This window comes from Canis aureus, chromosome 20 (assembly GCF_053574225.1).
Source record: "Canis aureus isolate CA01 chromosome 20, VMU_Caureus_v.1.0, whole genome shotgun sequence".
Classification (NCBI taxonomy): Eukaryota; Metazoa; Chordata; class Mammalia; order Carnivora; family Canidae; genus Canis; species Canis aureus.
The window spans coordinates 22,461,327-22,484,664 of NC_135630.1; the positions used below are offsets into that span (position 1 = coordinate 22,461,327).

At 36.6% G+C, this 23,338-nt stretch overlaps 1 long non-coding RNA gene and 1 pseudogene across 1 annotated transcript in view; one reads left to right on the forward strand and one right to left on the reverse strand.

The window, feature by feature from the left end:
- Positions 1–23,338, reverse strand: part of LOC144291538 (uncharacterized) — a 159,441-nt gene that overhangs the window by 89,204 nt on the left and 46,899 nt on the right. The window contains exon 4 of the long non-coding RNA XR_013358867.1: positions 3,565–3,738. This is a non-coding gene — a long non-coding RNA (uncharacterized LOC144291538). The remainder of the gene's footprint in view (positions 1–3,564; positions 3,739–23,338) is intronic.
- LOC144291918 (dihydrofolate reductase pseudogene) lies at positions 6,929–7,429 on the forward strand (annotated as a pseudogene).

The window sequence follows — 23,338 nt, forward strand, 5'->3', positions numbered from 1 at the left end:
CTCGAAAGGCAGCCCCCAGACATGGGAAGCAGAAAGAATGGGTAAAGGCTGTGGAATTTTCTGAACATGAACAGCAAAGAATGTCAGTCTTTGTAATTGAGAAATGAGATCACTTTGAAAAAAATAAATGTCAAGAACCGGGGCTATTGCACAAGTAAGGCACGTTTTTGGAGCCTCAGAAAAATGCATTCTCAAGATTAATCTTTACATCTGTTTCCAGAGGCTTCATTCAAAAGTTGACACTTTTGTACAAAGAACAGCCTAGCGGTGACTGTGACAAGCAAGCAGCATTTCCAGCAATGTACCAGCGACTCATAATCTGTGGGAGATAGTGCATATAGAGTGCAGCCGCCCTCGCCAAACCCCTGCAACTTCTCCTTGCCCCCAAAATTTGGAGGCTTGGAGTAAAAGGAGAAAATAAAAGCAATATAGAGTGTGAGAAGAAAGTAGCCTAATATATAAAATGAAAGACAAAGGCAGACTGGATTATGCCAGCGAGCCATCTGCACAGCTGAAGGCTTCTTCCAGCAAAAAAGGCTCCTCTGTTCCTGAATCAATTGCTTCCTATTCACAGGCTCTCTGTATAGGGCTAAATTCAAAATGGCTCTCGGGAAATTCTTGCCAATCCTGTGGTCTGATTTTAGGCTCTATTTTTCTCTTTCTTTTTAAGACCCGAGGATGTAAGTATGTATCAGTGCTGTAACCTTGCCAGCGTTCACTGGAATGAGTCAAAGGGACCTGGCATTAAATCACAGGGATTTGAGCTGCTAATAAATACAGCAGGCCCCATCCATTGTTGATTAATTCTGACTGAAATCTAAACACCAAACAACAAACACTCTTCTGAACTGCGCTGGTACCCATTAGTTTGATGTGTTTATTAGACAGGGCTGTGTTCTTTCAAGTTTATTAACAACAGATTAAAAAAACTGCAAACAAATCTAGGTTTCTTTTTATGATTTAAAAGCGCGGGTACCATTTGCTAATGTTTTTAGGGTTTGACAGCAAATCCAAACAAAGCTAAAACATACCATCATGTCAAATTAAGATCTTGGTTCAGAGTTTGAATAGTTATTGTCAATGTGCAGCTCCCGTTATTCAACAAATAATCAAAATTTCTACTTAAGCTTATAACTTGAAGAGTTCTCATGCTTTTTGAATCCATCTTTGCATAGAGATTTAAGCAATATCATAGGATGAGATATAAAATCTCTACAAGTGATATAATTTATTGCATACTTTTAAAGATTATACAGGATATTTCATGGTATTTGATTATCATATAGCAGACTTCCTAGAGGTTAATTCTGAATTGGGCCAATTAACACCTGGTCATGAATATGCTAGATATTATTATTTATTAACAGTACCTAAAAGTGAAAAAAATTACAAACAAATGTTCAGTGTGCAAAGATAATCAATGGTGCCTCAATATCAAGAATTCAAGAGATCAAAGACCACAAGTACAGATTTTCAAAGTTTTAATATTAACTCTATTAATCCCTCAGTAAATCTTTGAAAATGTCCAAGGTATATACTCTTAAGAAACTGAAAGAAGACACAAAGTCCCAGAGAGTTTCAAACAGACCCGATTACTGCAATTTCAAGTTCATAGTGGAAGCAACGATATAGAAACATATAAGTCATATTTACAGCCCAGGAAAATTGCCATAAAGTATATTTACCTTAATTTAAGCTGTCTAAAGAGTGTAAACAGAGTTTACTGGCTTAAAGACATACACACACACACACACACACACACACACACATCCTGTTAATGGTTTCTGCAAACCATGTAATTTTAAATGACTAAGTAATGTGCGAAGGGGAATAATTTTCAGGTTTTGGCTAAACAGAAAGCATCTCCTCAAATCTAGAGCCTTGGGAGAACCACCATATCCTAAGGTCATGTAAGGCAACATCTTGATTTGAAAAGCCTTCCATAAGTGCATCTGCTATTGCATTCACAAAATATTCCAACCCAAATCTGTCACTGCAATATCTGGATTCTCCCCAGAGCTTCCCAGACCACCAGAGCTCAGCTCAGCAACTCCAAAATTAAATCATTACCTCCTTTAATCCTAAGTCATGTCCTCTTAATTTTTACAGCATGTAAACTACTAAGCTTTTATTCTCTGCTTTTTTCATGAATGCATAAAAACCACGATCAGAAGACAACTGTAACATTATAAAATTGATTGGTCTAGTCAACCCAAAGGTTACTGTTATTATGGTGGTACTGGTGGTGATTATGATTATATAAGTCAAGAGTAATGTTTGATTTTATGACATGAATAAACAATTCCTTTTTACCAAAAAAATAGCATTATAAACACTTCAAAGACCATATGGTATGAAAAATACTGCGTTGTGTCCAAAAAGGTAAAGATCCAGGCACCTCATTAAGAAAAAAACAAAATGCATGTTTCATCTAGTATATGCCTCCATAACTAACTAATTGGCTGATAATCAACTGAGTAGAGAAAAAAAAATGAGGGAAGATGTGTAAAGAAGAGGGAAGGGGAGGGATGAAGAAGTGAGAGTAACTAAGAAAGGAAAATTATCTACCGAAGCATAACAAAATCAAATAATATATTCAATCAATGATAGGCCATCATGAAAACTAAAAGAATAAAAGGATAAATGACACCAATTACCAACAATTAATAACTAAATATTCTGCCTCCGTCAATTAGAAAGTTTGCACTTTATAAAACTAAATGTTGTGCTGTCAACTTTTTGACAAATATATCAATCAATACAATTGGTGTCTTTTTATCTTTCAAGATAAATGCAGAAAATGGGGAATTTATCAGAAATTCATCTAGTTTTTTTTAATCCTCTATCCAGAAAGTAAATGATATTTTGGGTTGGCCCTTAATAATGTAGCCCTACACAGAATTTCCAGACTTATTTCCTATGGTGCCCCGATTTTGCATTCATGTGGTTTTGTTCTGTCCTTTGTTTTATGCACAATGCTCTCCCTTCTATATCCATCTGCTAATATTAGACTCATTCTCCAAAGTCTATTCAAAGGCAGCAGAGTTATATGAAAAACATTTAAGCTCTGAGACAGATAAACTGATCCAGAAAGAAATCTAGATAAAGAGTAAACAATAATTACATAAACTAGAATATCTTAAAAATATAAGCTTAGGGACTTCTTCCTAAAATTGTACCAGGAGCAAGATTATTATCAATCTCTCTTCTCTCAGCTGAAAATAAGTTTTCTTCTGGATCTATTCATTATGTCTTGAGTTCCTACCATATTCTGAGTACTATGCTCCCAACATCAAGGTGTTCTTAACTGCCGCACTTTCCTGAACCACAGGTTTGTTCTAAACTGCCACTTTGAATGTTTTGACACTTAACACATTCTGTCCTTTTTGGTGTTTGGGGCTTTTTGTTTGTTTCCTTGTTGTTATTTATTTTTCATGTCCTACCATGTTAAAAAGCCCTCAAAAGCAAGGTATTTGTCTTTAGAGTTCCTAAATGTCCAGTCCCTGGCACATAGCAAATGCTTGGAGATCACTACTTAAATTAAGACTCAAAGATGAGGGGCACCTGGATGGCTCAGTTGGTTAAGTATCCGACTCTTGGTTTTGGCTCAGGTCATGATCTCATGACAGTCATGGGATAGAGCACCACATCCGGCTCCGAGCTCAGCATAGAGTCAGCTTCAGATTCTCTCTCCCTCTTCCTTCTGTTCATCATCTCTCTCAAATAAGTAAATAAAACCTTTAAAAAAATAAAAAGACACAAAGCTGACTTTTAGAAAATGAGATTCTGAATACAAAATCCACTTTAGCACCACAAGCAGATATCTAAAGCCCAAATCACAAAACGTGAAAGGATTTTCAAAAGCAGTGGGGAAATGAAACATGAACATACAGTGCAAGGAAGGAATAGAGGGAAAATGAGATTATCGTAGAAATGAAGAGATTGACAGGATTAGAAAAGAAAATGATACATAGGGAAAGTAGTGAACAAAATTTTTTCACATCCCAAGGAAGAAAACTAAAAGCATGGAACCATGCAGGCTCTTAAATATAATTCAAGAAATATACATTCAAGAAATATATATTCAAGAAATATATAAAAATAAAATTCTCTTTCTGAAATGAAAGAGAATTTCAATCTCCATGCTAAGGAGTACAATGTGTCCCAAGAAAAACTGGCTCAGGGATCCCTGGGTGGCGCAGCGGTTTGGCGCCTGCCTTTGGCCCAGGGCGCGATCCTGGAGACCGGGGATCGAATCCCACGTCCTGGAGCCCGCTTCTCCCTCTGCCTGTGTCTCTGCCTCTCTCTCTCTCTCTCTCTGTGACTATCATGAATAAATAAATAAAATCTTTAAAAAAAAAAACTGGCTCAAAAGTATCAATAAGTGGATAGCAACTAATAAAATCTAAAGAAAAAAAAAGTAGGCATTGGAAATTCAGGCAAAAATACCAAGTGACTTACAAAAGAGAAAAAGACATACTTTGCAAAAGCAAGATAGGGCTAAACAATAGTGAAACTCATCTATAGTAGAAGATAGTAAAGATGCCACCTCTAGAAGACAGAGTAGCTACATACAGAAAATCATCACAGAGAAAGTGAGCCTATGATTTTTCACTCAGACCATCAATCAAGTATAAAGACAACAGATAAATCTGCACATGCAAAAAAACAAGAAATATTCCTCAGGAATATCTAACCCCTTTTCATTCAAGAAGACTCTGGACAAAGTGGTTCAGGGCAGGTTGTTTCAGGTATGGAAATGAATAAGGAGCCATGAGTTTGAATTATGATGAAGTATGGTGAACCAGTGACTGTCCACCAGTCCTAAGATACATACAGTTATATAAACCAAACTGGTCTTTAGTATGCTGCTCATCTGTTCCAATACTGTAGGATCCAGGATCAACAAACCACTGCCAAAGATCCTTGCATATCAAACCATCCCATGAACTCTTCCAAACTTGCTGCCAAGTTTGGTAACTACAGTGACTGATGGCCTCTCCCACCCAACTACAGTGACTGATGGCCTCTTCCACCCTATTCCTTCATGCATTCTGCCTTTAAATTGAGTGGACCGTTTCAATAGCACCATCTCACACCTTACCTCCTGGACAGCAACCACTACAAAGCTGCTGCTGCCACTGCTCCAATGATGAGCCCTCACCACACTACTTCTCAATTGCCTCATAGAGAGAGTATATGCTGGACCTTTTTAGGATATGTAGTGAAGAAGTAAGTGAGTGGGTCACATATGATAAATCTACTCCTAAATCTTTGGATCCCTTCATCAATTTTTATCAAGGAATTTCTGGCATCTTGAATTCATTTACTTTAGAAGGACACTCTGGTTTCAAGCCAACTAACTGAGACAGTGAGAACCAGCCCTCAAATTCTGAAGCTTGTATTGCATTCAGAACGTCTAGTAAGTGAACCCATATCAATGCAATAAGCCTGAAAATTATGTGCTTTCCTTTCTGCTCTAGCATCATTATATTCTGTTACATGTCTTTCCCCCAGATTTCCTCTGACAGACGTTACCTAAATCTTGGAATGATTTTGTTACCTAAATACCTCATACCTGGTCACATCTGTACTTATCGCCCTAAGGCATATTGGGATTTGTAGGTATATAGAGACCAAATGGTGACAGAGGTAGAGTGCGTGGGCAACAGACAACCCTTCGTGAGCTAACTGACTCAAATGAGGCACCACTAACCTTACCAGACAGGATAAGGAGGAATGCCACTGCTAGTTAGGGCAGCACAGACTGATTTGGTGGTTCAAGGTATTAAGATTCACCCAAATCTACAAAAGGCTGTATTTCAAGTCTCAGGCTTACTTTCTCCCTATTAATATTTTATGTTCTTATAAGAGATCTGGCAAGAATGTGAACTCATCTCATATTGGAACCACAGACTCATGTCCCTTTTCTCAGCTATGTTAGCCTTTCAACTGCAAGATAACAGATTCATTTAGAGCAGTCGATGTAGATCCTTGGACCCAGTTTCTTGAGCCAAGAATTTGGAACCTAGAACTTGCCACTATTTTCTTCAAAATTCTCTAGCACAGGGATCCCTGGGTGGCGCAGCGGTTTAGCGCCTGTCTTTGGCCCGGGGCGTGATCCTGGAGACCCAGGATCGAATCCCACATCGGGCTCCCGGTGCATGGAGCCTGCTTCTCCCTCTGCCTGTGTCTCTGCCTCTCTCTCTCTCTCTCTCTCTCTCTCTGTGTGTGACTATCATAAATAAAAAAAAAAATTCTCTAGCACAGCCAGAAGCAGCTATCCTACTACATCTTGAATTTTTCAATAGTATTCTAATGGTCTCACATAATAATAGATAATTGGTCAAACAAAGCACATTTAATAGAATACCCAATTTGAGGGTATCACAATGACATTTTAAGTAGGTTTTTTTTGTTTTTGTTTTGTTTTTTGTTTTGTTTTTTGTTTTTTGTTTTTTTGCAACTACATGCCATGAACTACTAGTATTTCGTTTTCCAGTGGTAACCAGATAGTAACAGCATTCAAATCCAAGGGTCAGACAACAAATACCAATTTCCTGTCTTTAAAGGCCTATTTCCATAACCCCACTCCTACTATTAAATATTGTATCCATGGGGTTTCAACCCAAGAAACAAAAATGTTCTAGCTATTGTAAGCAATAAAATAGTTAATTCAGGGAATAAACTGCTTTTGAAATAATTGGAATGTCTAGAACATCAGGAGTTAGGAGTCTGCCTCTGGACATATTGAATTCAAAAACATATCACAGTGGCTGTACTATAGAAATCAGAAAGCCTCAGCAACTGCCTGCCTCTCAATAACATGAAATGGGGCCGCAGCCATGGTGCACGCTGAACTGCATCGTCGCTGTGTCCCAGAACCTGGGCATTGGCAGGAACGGGGACCTGCCCTGGCCCCCGCTCAGGAATGAATTCAAGTGTTTCCAAAGAATGACCACGAACTCCTCCGTGGAAGGTAAACAGAATTTGGTGATTATGGGTAGGAAGACATGGTTCTCTATTCCTGAGAAGAATCGACCTTTAAAGGACAGAATTAATATAGTTCTCAGCAGAGACCTCAAGGAACCTCCACAAGGAGCTCATTTTCTTGCCAAAAGTCTGGATGATGCTTTAAAACTTACTGAGCAACCAGAATTAGCAAATAAAGTGGACATGGTTTGGATAGTGGGAGGCAGTTCTGTTTATAAGGAAGCCATGAACAAACCAGGCCATCTTAGACTATTTGTGACAAGGATTATGCATGAATTTGAAGGTGACACATTTTTCCCAGAAATTGATTTGGAGAAATATAAACTTCTGCCAGAATACCCAGGTGTTCTTTCTGATGTCCAGGAGGAGAAAGGCATTAAGTACAAATTTGAAGTATATGAGAAGAACGATTAATGTGAAGATATTTTTTGATTTATTTCAAGTTAGTTCCCCCCGACCAAACAATTCTATCTATATTTTAATATTAGAAAAAAAAAAAACTTTTGTTGACTCTAAGTCAATGGATAATTCTTTCTAAGCAGTGTGATTTTATTAATCTTAACTAGACCATATCAGACATCATTTGTGAAACATTTCTTGCTATAACTGTGTGTTGCCCATCAAGGACCAGTACCTGCCTAGGGTAGCATATCTACCAAGAGCCAAAGAGAGACAATCCCTGAGAGCATGAATTGAAACCAGGACTTACAAAGATAGGACTAGACAGATTTGTCCAAAACTCAGAAATGGGTTAAAAACAGAAAAGCGATGGCTCAAATACTAAAAGAAAATTAGATCAAAATAGGAACTTTGATTTCTCTATCTATATCACACTTCTGAAAAAGTTCTGTTCACTCAGGAAATCAGTAAGTTGAGAACTCTAATAATTCCATAGGGATAGTAAAAAGGCAGGTAGGACACTACCTTTTTAAAGATTAAAAAGAAATGTCTGAGACCTCTAAAAACTGTTTTAGATCTTCAGTGAGATTCCATGGGATGTTATGATGTAAGAAGAATAGGCTGTTCCTTATAAAAAAGAGTAATAACAGCACATGGCTAAAATTAGAAATTAAGAAGGTAATGAATTGGAAATGGATAATGCTAGAAACCAAAATTATGAAGATGGAAACTAAATTAAACTTCGCTGAATTAAAAAAAATGAAAATTAAAACACATTTTACCCATCATGTTAGCAAAGATGTGGATTGTTAGGTATCCAAAGAAATAGCGCTTTTTTGCCTTGTAAATTAATATAAACTTTTTAGAGTTTAAGTTAGCAATATCAATTAAAATTCACAATATTCTGGGTTTGGACCCAGGGCTTCCACTTCTAGAAATTAATCCTAAATAAAGAGATGGACCCAGGGCACCTTGGTGGCTCAGTGGTTGAACATCTGCCTTCAGCCTAGAGCGTGATCCTGGAGTCCTGGGATCGAGTCCCTACATGGAGCCTGCTTCTCCCTCTGCCTATGTCTCTGCCTCTCTCTCTCTGTCTCTCATAAATAAATAAATACAATCTTTTTTAAAAAATAAAAAAATAAATAACTCATGAAATGGGTGATCAAACGCTAGGACACTGAATGCAGCTCTACAACTATTGCAACTTCAACCTTTAAATTACACAGATCAAGTAGAGTGTCAATAGGCTTACCAACTACTTTAATCTCAGAAACCAGTAGACCCAGGAAAACTGATTCCAGCCACTTAAAATTCCTCCTAGCATTCATGTCTCCATGACCTTGATTACCATCAGAGGTAGCAAAATCACTTCTGCCTCACTTCCTCTCTTCCAAATATCACAAAAGTGCATCTAACTAGCAAAATCTGGTTGGCTTCCAGAATTCTATTGAGCAAAATTCCAGAGGCAGAGCAGACTTCCTGGAGACCACATGTCAAAGGTGTGCTAAAAGATAGACCCTGAGGGGTGCCTGGGTGGTTCAGTCAGTTGATTGTTTGCCTTGGACTCAGGTCATGATCCCAGGATCCTGGAATCAAGCCCTGCATGAAGCTTCCTGCTGAGCAGGGAGCCTGCTTCTCCCTCTCCCTCTCCCTCTCCCTCTGCCCCTTCCACCTGCTCATGCTCTCTCTCTCTCTCTCTCTCTCTCTCTCTCTCTAAAATAAAAAATAAAATCCTTGAAAGAAAAAAAGAAGAAAGAGTCAAGAGGGAGAAAAAAAGTAGGAGGGGAAGTGATGCTTAATTTGAGACTTAATATGAGGAGTTCGCTCAGCAAAAGGTAAGTTAAAAGGACACACCAGGTGGCAGGAATTGCATGTACAAAGGCTGTGAGCCCAAAAAGAAGTGTGATTTAAGAGCTGAATGAAACCTATACTATTGAGTCATGTAAACAAAGAAGAGGATGACTCCAGATGGAGTTGGAGAGAGCGGGCTGGTATCAGGCTGTTCAGGTTGTACTAAGTGGTTTAGAGGATATTCAAAGAACATGAATAACAATTGAAGGTTTTTAATGATGGGGAAACCTGGGTATAACTAATGTCTAAATAATAATTTCTGTAGTTCTTCTCAAACTTGAAATCCAAACTCCTTACTGTCACCTAGGTAATACACAAGCATAATTAGAAAATTACACAAAAAAACTGTCCTATGACCAATCACAGTGGAAGTAGAAAAAGCACTTGTTTTCCCCTATAGCTGATGTGCTGCCTTAGTGAAATATGTCTATCCAGTAGAGGAAGGAAAGTGTACTATTAAGAAACCATCTGGTAGCTATATTCCCCATTAGAAAATCAGAACATGAAAAACACAAACATCATAATAGAAACAAAACAAAACAAAAAGAGCAAAGGACACAAAAAGGATTTTCACATAAGAGAAAACTCAAATAGTGTATAAACTTATAAAAAGGTATTCAATCTCATTAATAATCAAAGAAAAGCAAATTGGGGGCCACGTGGGTGGCTCAGTGGTTGAGTGTCTGCCTCTGGCCCAGGTCGTGATCCCCAGGTCCTAGGATGGAGTCCCACATCAGACTCCCCACAGGGAACCTGCTTCTTTCTCTGCCTCTTTCTCTGTGTCTCTCATGAATAAATAAATAAAACCTTAAAAAAAAGAAAAGAAAATTATAGAGAAATAAGAGGCTTTTGGGTCTCTTAGATTTGCCATTTAGGGACAGCCTTGGTGGCTCAGTGGTTTAGCACCACCTCCAGCCCAGGACATGATCCTGGAGACCTGGGATCGAGTCCCACGATGGGCTCCCTGCATGGAGCCTGCTTCTCCTTCTGCCTGTGTCTCTGTCTCTGTCTACCTCTGTGTCTCTCATGAATAAATGAATACAATATTTTTTATTTTTTTAATAAAATATTTTTTAAAAAAGATTTGCCATTTAGATTGACCAAAACTTTTTCAATGCTGGTTTGTGTATGGTGGGACTGACAACTTTGTTTCTGCTGGTCAGACCTGCCAATTAGTAAAGCCTTCTACAAAGCAAACTGACTGTGTGTGTCATGATGTCCATAATATTCCGTAATTATACTTCTCAGAGTCTACCCAAGAAAAAGAGTGAAGAGATATATGATCTCTTTAATTGTAAGTTTAATGTAGTATTCTTTATTTTAGTAAAAAAAATGAAGAACCAAAACTGCAAATGCCTATCAGGGAATAGTGAATGAGATACTAAATGATATAATATGCAGACAGAAAGAAAATCACACAATAATATGCTTAAGTGTCATAATTCAGAAAGAAATGCTTTAAAGACTAATTATGGTGTTAACTGGAATTTAAATAAAAATTTGAAGAAAAAAAACTAGTGTGTGAGGTATACAGCAATAAGCAACAAAGCTTTATTAAGATACACTCAAGTGATCAGAATATTGAGATAGGACTATGTCTGAAAGTACAGAAGGGCTAAGAAGACAGATATTCAAACTCTTGGTGATCAAAGGAGTATGGATTCCAGTGAATCTCCTTCTTGGTGATTGTATTGCTGAAAGAATGTGTCTTAAGTAAGATGGTCAAAAGTAAAGAAGGTATCATAGGAACTAAAGTTAACCTGTAGTCAATTTCAATTTCCAAAACTGAATCGAGGTGATCTAGAATGCTAGTGGCCACAGAAGAAGAAACTAGAAGAAACTACAAAGCACTTTCAGGAAAAAGACAGCATTATCCTAAGCCTAGAAAACTTGAAAGCAAAGGAAAAAAAAAACAAAAAACAGTACCTTCAAGTAACAATTAGAATGAAAACTAAATTCTCAACAGAAACAATGGAATATGTTCAAAATTATGAAAGAAAAGACCACCAACCCAGAATTCTATACTCATAGAAAGTATCATATCAGAAAGAAGAGGAAGAGAAAAAAAATAAAAGAGAAATAGTTTTCCTATATTTTCTTCTAAAAGTTTTAAAGACTGAGATGTTTAATCTATCTGGAATTGATTTTCGTTGAATGGTGTGAGGCCATATTCCAATTCTATAATTTTCATTTTGATAGCCAATCATTTCAGAAAATTATGAAAAATATACCCTTTCCCACTAAGGGTATTCCACTGCTATCATAAATCAAGTATCCAGGTATTGATAGATTTCTGAGGGGTTTTTTGTTGTTCCACTGTCCTGCTTATTTCTGTGATCATACCAAACTAATTTTACTACTATAGTACATTTGGTACTAAATCACTGCACATTATTCTTATCAAAAATGTCTTAGCTTTTCCAGATCTTAACACTTGTATAAAAATACTAAAATCAGCTTGTCAGTTTTCAAAAAAAAGAAACTTACTGGAAGTTTGATTCTTCCAACCCTTGAGCATGAAATGTCTCTTTTATTTGAGATCTTTTGTCTTTCAATTTATCATTTTTTCCATAAAGCTCTCACATAAAGTTTATATTTATTTCTAGGTACTTGATCCTTTCACACTACTGTAAGTGACAATTAAAAATTTCATTTGTTAAATGTTTGTTGTTCATTTATAGAAAAACAATTTTGAGATGCTTTCTTATAAAACTGACAATTTAACTGTGGACTCTTGGGAATTGTCTAGGCATACAAATTAGATCATCTTCAAATAATAGTTTTCTTTCCTTCTTCCTATCTTTATGAAATGTATTTCTTTTTCTTGCCTTATTGAACTAAGGTTACAAATACAATGTTAAAACATTCTTGTTTTATTCCTAGTAGTATTGAGGATGTATTCAATATTTCACAATTTACCATTATATTTAGTATAGGGGGGTTTTGCCACCTTTTACCAGAAGTATGCCTTTAATTCCCACTTTGCTAAGTTTTTTACCATAATTGGATGTTGAGTTTTATCAAATGCCTTTTCTTTCTTATTGAAATGATTGTATGACTTTTTTCTTCAAACTGTAAGACATTAATGGGTTTTATTTTCTTAAGATTATATTTGTTTATTATTATTTATTTTAGAGAGAAACCACAAGTGGGAGGAAGGGTAGAGGGAGAGGGGAAAGGAGAGGGAGAGAATCTGAAGCAGACTTACTGCTGAGTGCAGAGCCCAACACAAGGCTCAATTTCATGACCTGAGCCAAAATCAAAAGTCAGATGCTTAACCGACTGAGCCACCCAGACACTCCCAAGATCAATTTATTCTCTAATGCTAAACCAAATTTATACTCATGGTCAATTCTAATACATTGTTGGATTTGGCTTTACTAATGTTTTGCTTAAGAATCTGGTATGTATGTTTTTGAATGAGTCTGATCATTTATATTCTTTATTCTCTCTTTGTTGAGTTTTTGTTGCCAGGGTTATGCTAGACCAACCAAATAAGTAACTGATTTCCTGATTTTTATGTGCCTTGGAAAAATTTGCACAATATTGGAATTACTAATGCTTTAAGTGATTGCAATAACTCTTTAATATAAAATGTCTAGGTGGCTCAGCAGTTTGGCACCTGCCTTCAGCCCAGGGCATGATCCTGGAGTCCTGGGATCGAGTCCTGCATCTAGCTCCCTGCATGGAGCCTGCTTCTCCCTCTGCCTATATCTCTGCATCTCTCTCTGTGTGTCTCTAATGAATGAATAAATAAAATCTTAAAAAAATAAATTTAAAAAAATTAAAAATAAATAAAGTGTCTGGTCTTTGTGATTTCTTTGTAGGAAAATTTTTTTAGCTACTAGTTTGACATCTTTAAAGGTTATCATATTACTCCAGTTTTCTATCTCTTCTTGAGTCAGTTTTTTCAGTGTACTTGGTCATTTCATCTAAGTTTTCAACATTTTTGGCATAAAGTTCTTGAGAACAGCTTTTTATTATTTGTTGTTATTTATAGCACCATAAATCCATTGCCCTTTCTATGCCTATTATTGGATACTTGTGCATTCTGTCCTTTTTGCCTTGATTAACCTAACCAGATATTTGTCAATTTAGTCTCTGAAAAAAGTAAGACAACTACTTTATTAATATTACCATTGAGGGATCCCTGGGTGGCACAGTGGTTTGGCGCCTTCCTTTGGCCCAGGGCACGATCCTGGAGACCTGGGATCGAATCCCATGTCAGGCTCCCGGTGCATGGAGCCTGCTTCTCCCTCTGCCTATGTCTCTGCCTCTCTCTCTCTCTCTCTCTCTGTGTGACTATCATAAATAAATAAAAATTTTAAAAAAATATTACCATTGAATTTTACTTACTCTTCCATGAATATTTCTGTTGTATTACTTCCTTTCTCCTGTTTTCTTTGGGGCTATTTTGCGGTTACTTCTCTAATTTCTTAAGATGGAACTTTATTAATTTTTATCCTTCCTTTTATAATGCAAGCACTTAAGACTGTAAATTTGTATGTTGTATTTTTTATAATGTTTAGTTCTATTTTTTATAATGTTTAGTTCTTTTTAATTATTAAAAATCAATCATGACTTTTAATTTGACTCATGAAGTATTTAGAAGTATTTTTTTCTTTATTTTTAAAAATAGGGAGTTTTTCTAAGTATTGGTTGGTTATCACAGAATGGGATCTGTGTAACATCCAGTTTTAAAATTTATTGGAACTTGTTTTATAGCTCAATATGTAGCTAGTTTTTATAAATGTTTGATGTTTTCATTTAACTGCATACTGCTTATAAAGAGATTCTTATCAGTTTTCTTTAAAAAATGTCTTTATTTTATCTTCACTTTTGAATGATAATTTTCACTGGATAGAGAATTCTAGGTTGACAGTTATTTTCTCAGAAAATAGTATTTCACCTAGCTAGTATTATTCAAGCTGCATATCCACATAAGAGTTGACTATGATTATAAATTCTTAGAGATTTTTTCCTCTTTACCAGTATCAATGTCTGAGACAGATTTTCTTGAAGTTTTCACTTGGAAGTGGAGAAAAAAGGAAGGCTGTATCCAACCTTATTCAGATGGGATAGTCCTTATAATCCCAACTTTAAGGATACCTCCTCATAGGAAACTTGGGTAGGCCCTGGGCTTTGACCTTCATCATCTGAGCTCAGGTTCAGTAATCATCTTCAAGGTGAAAGCCATCTTCACTGCTATGCTTACCTCTGAGTGCCTCCTTTTACTCAGTACCTACTCTGAATACCCTCTTATGGTATTAGTACATGATTGCATTCCAGATTATTTTTATCCAACATTTTAGATTACTTTCAGAGGAAAGGTTTATTCTTGTCCCTAGAATATCATGTTAGAGAAAACAAAATTATTTCCAGTTTTTAGTACTCCACTTATAATATGAACAGACAACCAAAGATCATCGGTTTTGTTTTGTTTACTTTTCCTTTTTTTAAAAAAAGATTTTATTTATTTATTCATGAGAGACACAAAAAGAGAGAGAGAGGCAGAGACACAGGCAGAGGGAGAAGCAGGCTCTATGCAGGGAGCCTGACCTGGGACTCCATCCCAGGTCTCCAGAATCAGGCCCTGGACTGAAGGTGGCGCTAAACCACTGAGCCACCCGGACTGCCCTTGTTCTGTATTTTTGAGAGAGAGAGGGAGGGGGGGGAGTGGGAAGGGGCAGAGGGAGAGAGACTCCTAAGCAGGCTCCACACCCCAGCACAGAGCTCATCAAGAGGCTCGATCTCACAACCCTGAGATCATGACTTGAGCCAAAAACAGGAGTTGAATGCTTAACTGACTGAGTCACCCAGGTGCCTGAGATCATCAGACTTTTGAGGAATATCTCTATTATGAAAGATGCAGGGCAGCCCGGGTGCCTCAGCAGTTTAGCACTGCCTTCAGCCTGGGGCATAGTCCTAGAGACCCAGGATCATGTCCCACATCGGGCTCCCTGCATGGAGCCTGCTTCTCCCTCTGCCCCTATCTCTGCCTCTCTCTGTGTGTCTCTCATGAATAAATAAATAAAAAAGAAAGAAAGAAAGAAAGAAAGAAAGAAAGAAAGAAAGAAAGAAACAGATACAATTGGGAGGGGGGGCAAGAAGCTTGGAAAAACAAATAACCATACAAGCAGCAAAAGAAAACTACAAAACCATTAATATCCTCAGAAACATAAGAAAAGGTTTTGTATCTCTGAAACAAAAATAGTTTAAATAGATACATCAATAGAAACTAAAAGAACTCTGGAAATTTTTAAAAGTCTTTTAGTAGAAATGAAAATCAATAGATGTATTAGAGTATAAAGCTAAGAAAACTCCCAGAATAATAAATTTAAAAATAAAGACGAGAGATAGACTCTGAGAGAATAAGGGGAAAAAAATAAGAAAATCAAAGAAGTAGTCCAAGAGAACCATCATCCAACTAATAGTAGTTTTAGAAATGAAGAACAAAGAAAATTTACCAAAAATAAAGGATATGATTTTTCAGATTAAAATCAAACACACAAACAGGTATACATTACTGCATATTCTCATAAAGTTTTACCATATTAAGGACAAAGATTCAGAGCAGTGAGGAGAAAGGAATGTGTCAAAAACAAAGAACTGGGAGTTTTAATAGCATCAGAATTATCTACTATAAACATTAGAAGCAAAAAGAAAATGGAACAATGACCTAAATTTCTGAAAGACCATTATTTTCAACCAAGAGTTCTGTGTCAAACTCCCAGGAAAGCAAAAGGATAAAATAAAAATATTTAAGACATACAGATGGCCAACAATATGTAAAAGATGCTCCATATCACTGATCATCAAAGATATGGAGATTAAAACTACAATGAGATATCACCTCACGCTTGTTAGGGTGGCTATTATCAAAAAGACAAAAAATAACAAGTGGCAACAAGCTGGCAAGGATGTGGAAAAAGAGAACCCTTATGCACTACTGGTAGGAATTATATTTGTTCAGCTGCTATGATAAGCAATATGGAGATTCCTCAAAAAAATTTAAAAATAGAACTACTATATGACCCAGCAATTCCACTTGTAGATATTTATCTGAAGAAAATAAAAAACATTAACTTGAAAAGATAAATGCATCCCCATGTTCATTGCAGCATTATTTACCAGAATAATAATGCACATAATGGATGACAACCTAAGAGTCCATTGATGGATGACTGGATAAAAAAATGTGGTACACAATGCACTATTATTCAGCCATAAAAAAAGAATGAAATCTTGCCATTGGCAACAATATGGGTGGACCTTGTAAGCATTATGCTAAGTAAGTCAGACAGAGAAAGACAATTTACGATCTCACTTATACATGTGGAATCTAAAAAAAAGAAGAAAAAAAGGCTCATAGGTACAGAGAACAGATCGGTGGTTACCAAAAGCAGTGGTTGCAGAGTAGGTGAAATGTGTGAAGGAGGAGTCAAAAAGTACAAACTTCCAATTATAAAATAAATAACTCATAGGGATGTAATGTATATTATGGCAACTATAGTTAATAATGCTATATTGCATATTTGAAAGTTACTAGGAAAGCAAATCTTGAAAGTTTTTGTCACAAGAAAAAAATTCTTATAACTATGTATAGTGACTAGATGTTAACTAGACTTCTTGACTCACTTCTTAAGGTATACAAATACTGAATCTTTAGGTTACGCATCTGAGATTAATATAATGTTGTATGTCAACTATAGCTCAATACAAACAAATATTTTTTGCACAAGGTCTCAAAATATGTATATTTCATGCACTCTTTTTCAAACAAGCACTGGAAACTGTGTTAACCAAAACAAGAAAACAAACCAAAAAAGAGGAAGATGTGGTTTCAGGAAACAAGAAGACTAATATCCAAGAGAAACAAAGAGAAGTCACATTATGATGGTGAATAATCAAAAGAAAAGTGCAGTGTCTCAAGCCCAGAGAGATTCTCCAAGAATATTTCATATGTTACAATGTACTGAAAGGAGAATTAGGAAAATGACCTAGAGTTTGCCGTTGGTAAGAATACAGAACACCAATCAAATCTTTAAAAAAAAAAAAAAAGAATACAGAACACCAATCAAATACACAATCAATCAAAATGGATAAAAAAAGATGTGGTATATATGTGTGATATACATATATATATACCATTCAGCCATCAAAAAGAATGAAATCTTTGCATTTGTAATGCCGTGGATGGAGCTAGAGTGTATTATGCTAAGTAAAATAAGTCAGTCAAAGAAAGACAAATACCATATGACTTCACTCACCTGTGGAATTTAAGAAAAAAAATATAAACATATGGGAAGGAGAGAAAGAAAAAAAGGAAAGGGAAACAAGCCATAAGTGACTCTTAAGGATAGAGAACAAACTGAAGGTTGATAGAGGCAGATGGGTGGGGGATGGGCTAGATGGGTGATGGGCATTAAGGAAGGCGCTTGTAATAAGCACCGGATGTTATATGTAAGTGATGAATCACTGAACTCTACTCCAGAAACCAATATTGCACTGTAAGTTAACTAACAAAATTTCCACTTAAAAAATTTAAATTAGGGATCCCTGGGTGGCGCAGCGGTTTGGCGCCTGCCTTTGGCCCAGGGCGCGATCCTGGAGACCTGGGATCGAATCCCACATCGGGCTCCTGGTGCATGGAGCCTGCTTCTCCCTCTGCCTGTGTCTCTGCCTCTCTCTTTCTGTGTGACTATCATAAATAAATAAAAATTAAAAAAATAAATAAACCCACTGTTTAAAAAAAATTTTTTTAATTAAAATTTAAAAAAAACAAATACACAATCAATCAGAAAACCAAGACAATTATTAATTCCAAGGAAAATAGTAAGTTGTGTAAGAAAGAAAAAGGAATCACTTGAAAAAAAAAAAAACTGCATGGCTCAGTTTAAATAGTATTTACCTAATCATAAAAATATAAATTCCCAATACTTAACCAAGCAAAAATTATATATTCTAAAAATGTAGGATCACAAGGGATGTGTGCACGTGATAGGGGATTGTGAGAGCTAAATTCTCCTTCCTTTCAGAGGCAAGTAATAATCAATGTCAAAACATGAAATATTAAGAAGCAGTAATAGGAACCTGTCATTTGAAGATGTTGACATTAGTACAGAGGATGGGCTGGCTTTGTTGAAAACAATGACCTCTGAGAAGGAGGAAAAATCAAAGGGGAGTATAGGGGCTGATGGGTTTGTGTAACAAAATTCACAGAAAAATTGATTCTTTAAACATATATAATTTTGATTTTAAAAAGAAACCTATGAAGATTCGGACACTACTATATTTGGGTCTACAAAATGGGGCACCTGAACACCATGATTTAAATGATTTAAATGATTTAAATATTTTGATATTTCTCCCATTATATAGACAAAAATCGATCTAAGGCAATGCCTATGCCAGGACACCTGGATCATGAGGAGCTCAGGTTACACTGGAAACAGGGAGGAAAGTGAGAAGTGTTGCCACGTTTCTCTTGGCTTGAGTAGCCACCTCATGATAAGCTGCCATATGGCATATGATGATACATTATTAGGTCCTTATGCCTGACACCATAGTGGTTATGAGAAATATATATGGTTTTCCTTTCATAGTGATATACTAGAATCTTGCCAATGAAAGGCACTTTTCACCCACTTTGAGCATCATTATCTCTTTCTCACAATTTCTACCTATATAAGAAACTTCCCTTCCACCACATGAGAGATTTTTCCTACACTACTTCTATTATCCTGAAAATGTTTTTCTCACCCACTGCCTCATGCTGGTATGACTACCACAGGCATTAATGAAGTTTTATGCATAGGTTGGGGTGGGGAGGGTGACAATGCTTTCTGGTTTTTACTTTACACAAATCATTTCATATGTTTCACATTTAAGGAGATTGGACTCAATCACTCATTCAATCTTTCTAAAGCTCTGCTATGTTCTGGTGCCAGAGCCCATAATTACCATAAAACAGGTTGATTTCAGGCCGAATTGCACTGGAAAATGACATTTTGCATTTTTATTGGCACTTTGAAGAGAACATATTCTTCTCCAGTTATTGTACTTTTAACACTAAAATACTGAGAAATAGTCTTTCCATATGTATTATAAGAAAAAATATTTAAAATTTAAGATTTATTCCCTTCTCTTGTAATTTTTATTAGCATTTTAAGCAAGTTCAGTGCCCATCAGACCTAGGTCTAGTTATTTTTATTGATGCCATATAGACAATCCATAATCAAAACCACCAGCAAAACTGCTATGTCTCCTCTGCTTCTGCTAGAAAATTGGCAGAAAATCCTCATTTAAAACTTGCAAGAAAAACCCAGAGGAAGCTTGCAGAAATCCTTTATGCTATATTTCCCAGCAACAGAATATTTTCCTGCCTTTGAAAACTCAATTAAATTTTACTTCAGCCAAAGTGTGAAAACCAGGTGGCACCTAAGAATCCCATCCCTACTCTGCCTTGTTCTTATAAAAATAACACTGTGATATTTTGCAACAAATGATATAAATCCCTTTTGACCACCCGAGTAAAATGTTATATCAGAGACCATGAATATGGAATATTTTTCCCTCCAAGCTTGAGAGGAAGAAATTTGACCAGAGTATAAATCTCTCTGTTTTGTGTATTTCACCAAGAAAATAGATATTCCGTCGCCTGGTGTGGTACTATCATCACCTTTGTGTTCCAAACTCTCTTGGGTAGTTCATTCCTCTATGTGATGCTTAAGTAAGCTCAAGCCACATTTTGAAAGAAAATCCCTTAAGTGACTACTTCAGCCCCTCGCTACCCCTAAACTCACCCAGCCTCTGAGCACGTCGGAGACTGACCTTCCCTTTCCCCCAAAGAAACCCAGTCACTGCTTCTTTAGTGCCAAGTGTAGAACCCAGTTCTCACGCCTCCCTGCACCACGACAACATTCAACTACAATCCTTAGGTGCTGAACTTCACAAGCCAAAGTATACATCGTTTTGTAATCAGATACATGGTGGATTCACATGAAAGGATTGAGTTAGAGATACACAAACGAGGGTTGCAGCCATTGACTTTCCCGAGAGAAAATGTGAATTGTATGGATATATTTAATAAAAAAAAAAAAGAGTAGACTTAAAATTTGTGATTTTGAGCACTTGGGAGTAAACCTGAAGGCCCAAGACACACAGTGATTTGAGATTTTGCTAAAATTGGAAGATTAACGGGTCTGTGAGCCTGGCCTCAAGCCTTGCATGCACACTTCTGCAGAGATTTTTTTTTTTTTTTTTGAGATTTTGTTCCAGGTTTCTCCTCTATCTGCACAAAGTAATGCTCATAGAATGATTTTTCAAAAAAATTTCTTATACAGAAAAATAGTCCCGAAGAGAAACTGAATTAGATGTGTGAATGAGGAAATAACACAAAAGCAAGGATATCTAAGGAAATGATGTCTCTTCAATGAAATATTAGGTAAAACACATATACCGCTGAATACAATCACTCAATCAATTAACCAACAAAAAAAATGGTCTTCGAGTTCCTAATGCATGCCTGGGCTAAGTCTTAGGGGTACAGCTGTGAATTCCTATGACACACTTCATGTCCTCAGTGAGTTACAAATAACCAGTTTCAGACAAGATGTCTGTCATAAAAGAGGAGTATGAGGTACCTCAGGAACATATCACCCTGGAGCCTGACATTGTCCCACAGAGAATACCTTCCCTGAATGGGGGACGCTGAAGCCAACACCTGTACTTTATGTGAAAATAAGAGCGAGCCCTTAACTTATTTTGGCAAATGCCTCAGCAGGTCCAAAAATCATATTTTGTGGAGAAAAGGATATCTCTTAGAAGTTCTTGCAAATTTGAAGATTCTAAAGCTTCTAGAACTGTTTATCCCTTGAGAATGTTAATAATAGGAGAATCGCTGAGGGCTGATGCCTGAGAAGCCTGTCAGGAAGTAAAATGAGGAATCTGATCCAGAGATACAGAGAAATGTGGCTAGAGAGAAGAGAGGAGGTGAACAGTGGTTCAAAATGCTGCAAGAGGTTTAAGAAGAACAAGGAAAGGGGAAAGATGATTTTATTACAAATCTTCAAGAGAGTGGTTGGAGTGGAATGGAGGGTGGTCTGGCTATAAGGGACAGCAGGGCTCCAGTGGACTGGAAATGGAGGAAGCAAATAAATACCTTTGCTCTTTCAAAAGTGTCATAGAGGTCATCCCTCCTCACTTCAAGGACCTCCCGAAATCCTATTCCTTTCAAGAAATTGTTTTTAATACGAGGAAGAGAACAATACTCCTGTTTGCTTTTCCTCAAACCTCACCACAAACTATCACTAAATGTTAGCATATTCTAAATGCTTAATGTCTTATTTATTCAACACGTATTTCACATAATCAGATGCTTTTAGATGGACTGCAAACCAGAGAAAATGATTGTGAACCTGAATTGTTAATAATTAAATCAATAAAATAAATCACTACTAGGCAAGCCTATTCTAGGAAAGTTTACTCCAAAAGAGCCTTAAAAGAGTGCCACACTCCAAGCTGAGCCTGCTCTGCCTCTCCCTGTGTGGCAAAGTGACCCCAGTATGTCCCACACTCATTCTGCTCTGCCATTCACAGCTCCTGGGTAGCTCGCTGTCTGCTCAGAATCTTCTCAGGTTTCCTTTATCTACATTAAAAAGCGAGCATGCCTTTGCTTGCCCTAAGATGTCCTTCACAGTACAGTTCCAGCTTAGCCAACCTTCCAAAATTACATTTTGAAAATCTTCCACTTCTGTCCCACTGACCTATTCCCTATTTCTCGTGCCATTCCTTCCTGAATGAAAGCCAGTCTCCTCCTTCATCTGTACATATTTCTATCAGATGCCTCGGCGTTATGCTCTCCATTTGACTATAATTGAGAGAATATAGGGAAAGTATTTATTACAGTGTCTGGGGATAAATACATTTTCTTTCCTTTCTCTCTCCTCAGTAGACACTTATTAATGAACTCTGAATGAGTGATGATGTCATTTCTATTGTATCCTGTATGCACCTAGCATGATTACTTTTTGTCTGCTTACTCTTTTTCAGATGTCCTTTTCTTTTCATTTTAGTTCTCAGCTCCTAGAAATAGGAAATCTGCTTACTGACATTATAAAGCCAGCGCCTTAGTCACCCCATAAAGACCTCTGGATGTTAACAATAGTTCATTTTCCTTCGGTGTGTTAGTATATATAATGCATGCAATGAATTGGCTTATGAGTTCATTCTCTATCATAGGGTTAGTAGACAAGTAAGCCAAATGATTAGATTAGATGCTATCCATCTAATGATGATTCCACAAGGAAATACACTTTTATTTTTTTAAGGCCAACACTATCTCTCAGTAATTTTCCTCTTTCATCCTATTTCATCTCACTAGAGCTTCAAAAGATAGCCTAAACTTTTTTAAGTTACTATTTTTAAAATCCAATATAAAATGCGAGCCAGTGGTATGCAATACAGCTACCTCTCCTCCAGTTCAGGGAAATCCTATTTTCCACACAATAAAATATGCCTCTGTCCCTTAAGGAATATGTAGAAAATCTCTATTTCATTGCTCTCCAATAAGTTCATCTTCTGCAAACATACTAACATCATGGTCTTATTTCTCTGCTTAAGTAGCTACATAACAATGACATAAACATTCCTAACCCACATTTATTGCATAGTAGCACCATCTTTCACACTAGAAATAAGTGCTAGTAAAGTTGTACAAAATTCAGTGTTTGCTTCCAAAACTTTTTGTCAACATTTTTCAACTGCTCTGTTTCAAGACCATAAAGTTTTGAACCAAAGATGTTTGGAAAGAAACTGAAACCATGTGAATCAAAGAAGATGAGAACAAGAATAATGAAAGTTGACTGATGTGAAACCCACAAATCTTTCCCAGTTTTAACCAAAAAACCATATAAGATGACTGTGCTTTCCTCTCCTCCAGCTCCTCCCTTCCCTGTCCCCTACCACCTCCACCCGTACCTTTTTCCTATTTTATGTAGATGTTACTAGACTGAAAGTTTTTACCTTTTGCCACCTCTTTTTTTTACAAGTTTATTTTTTTAATTTTTTTAAAGATTTTATTTATTTATTCATG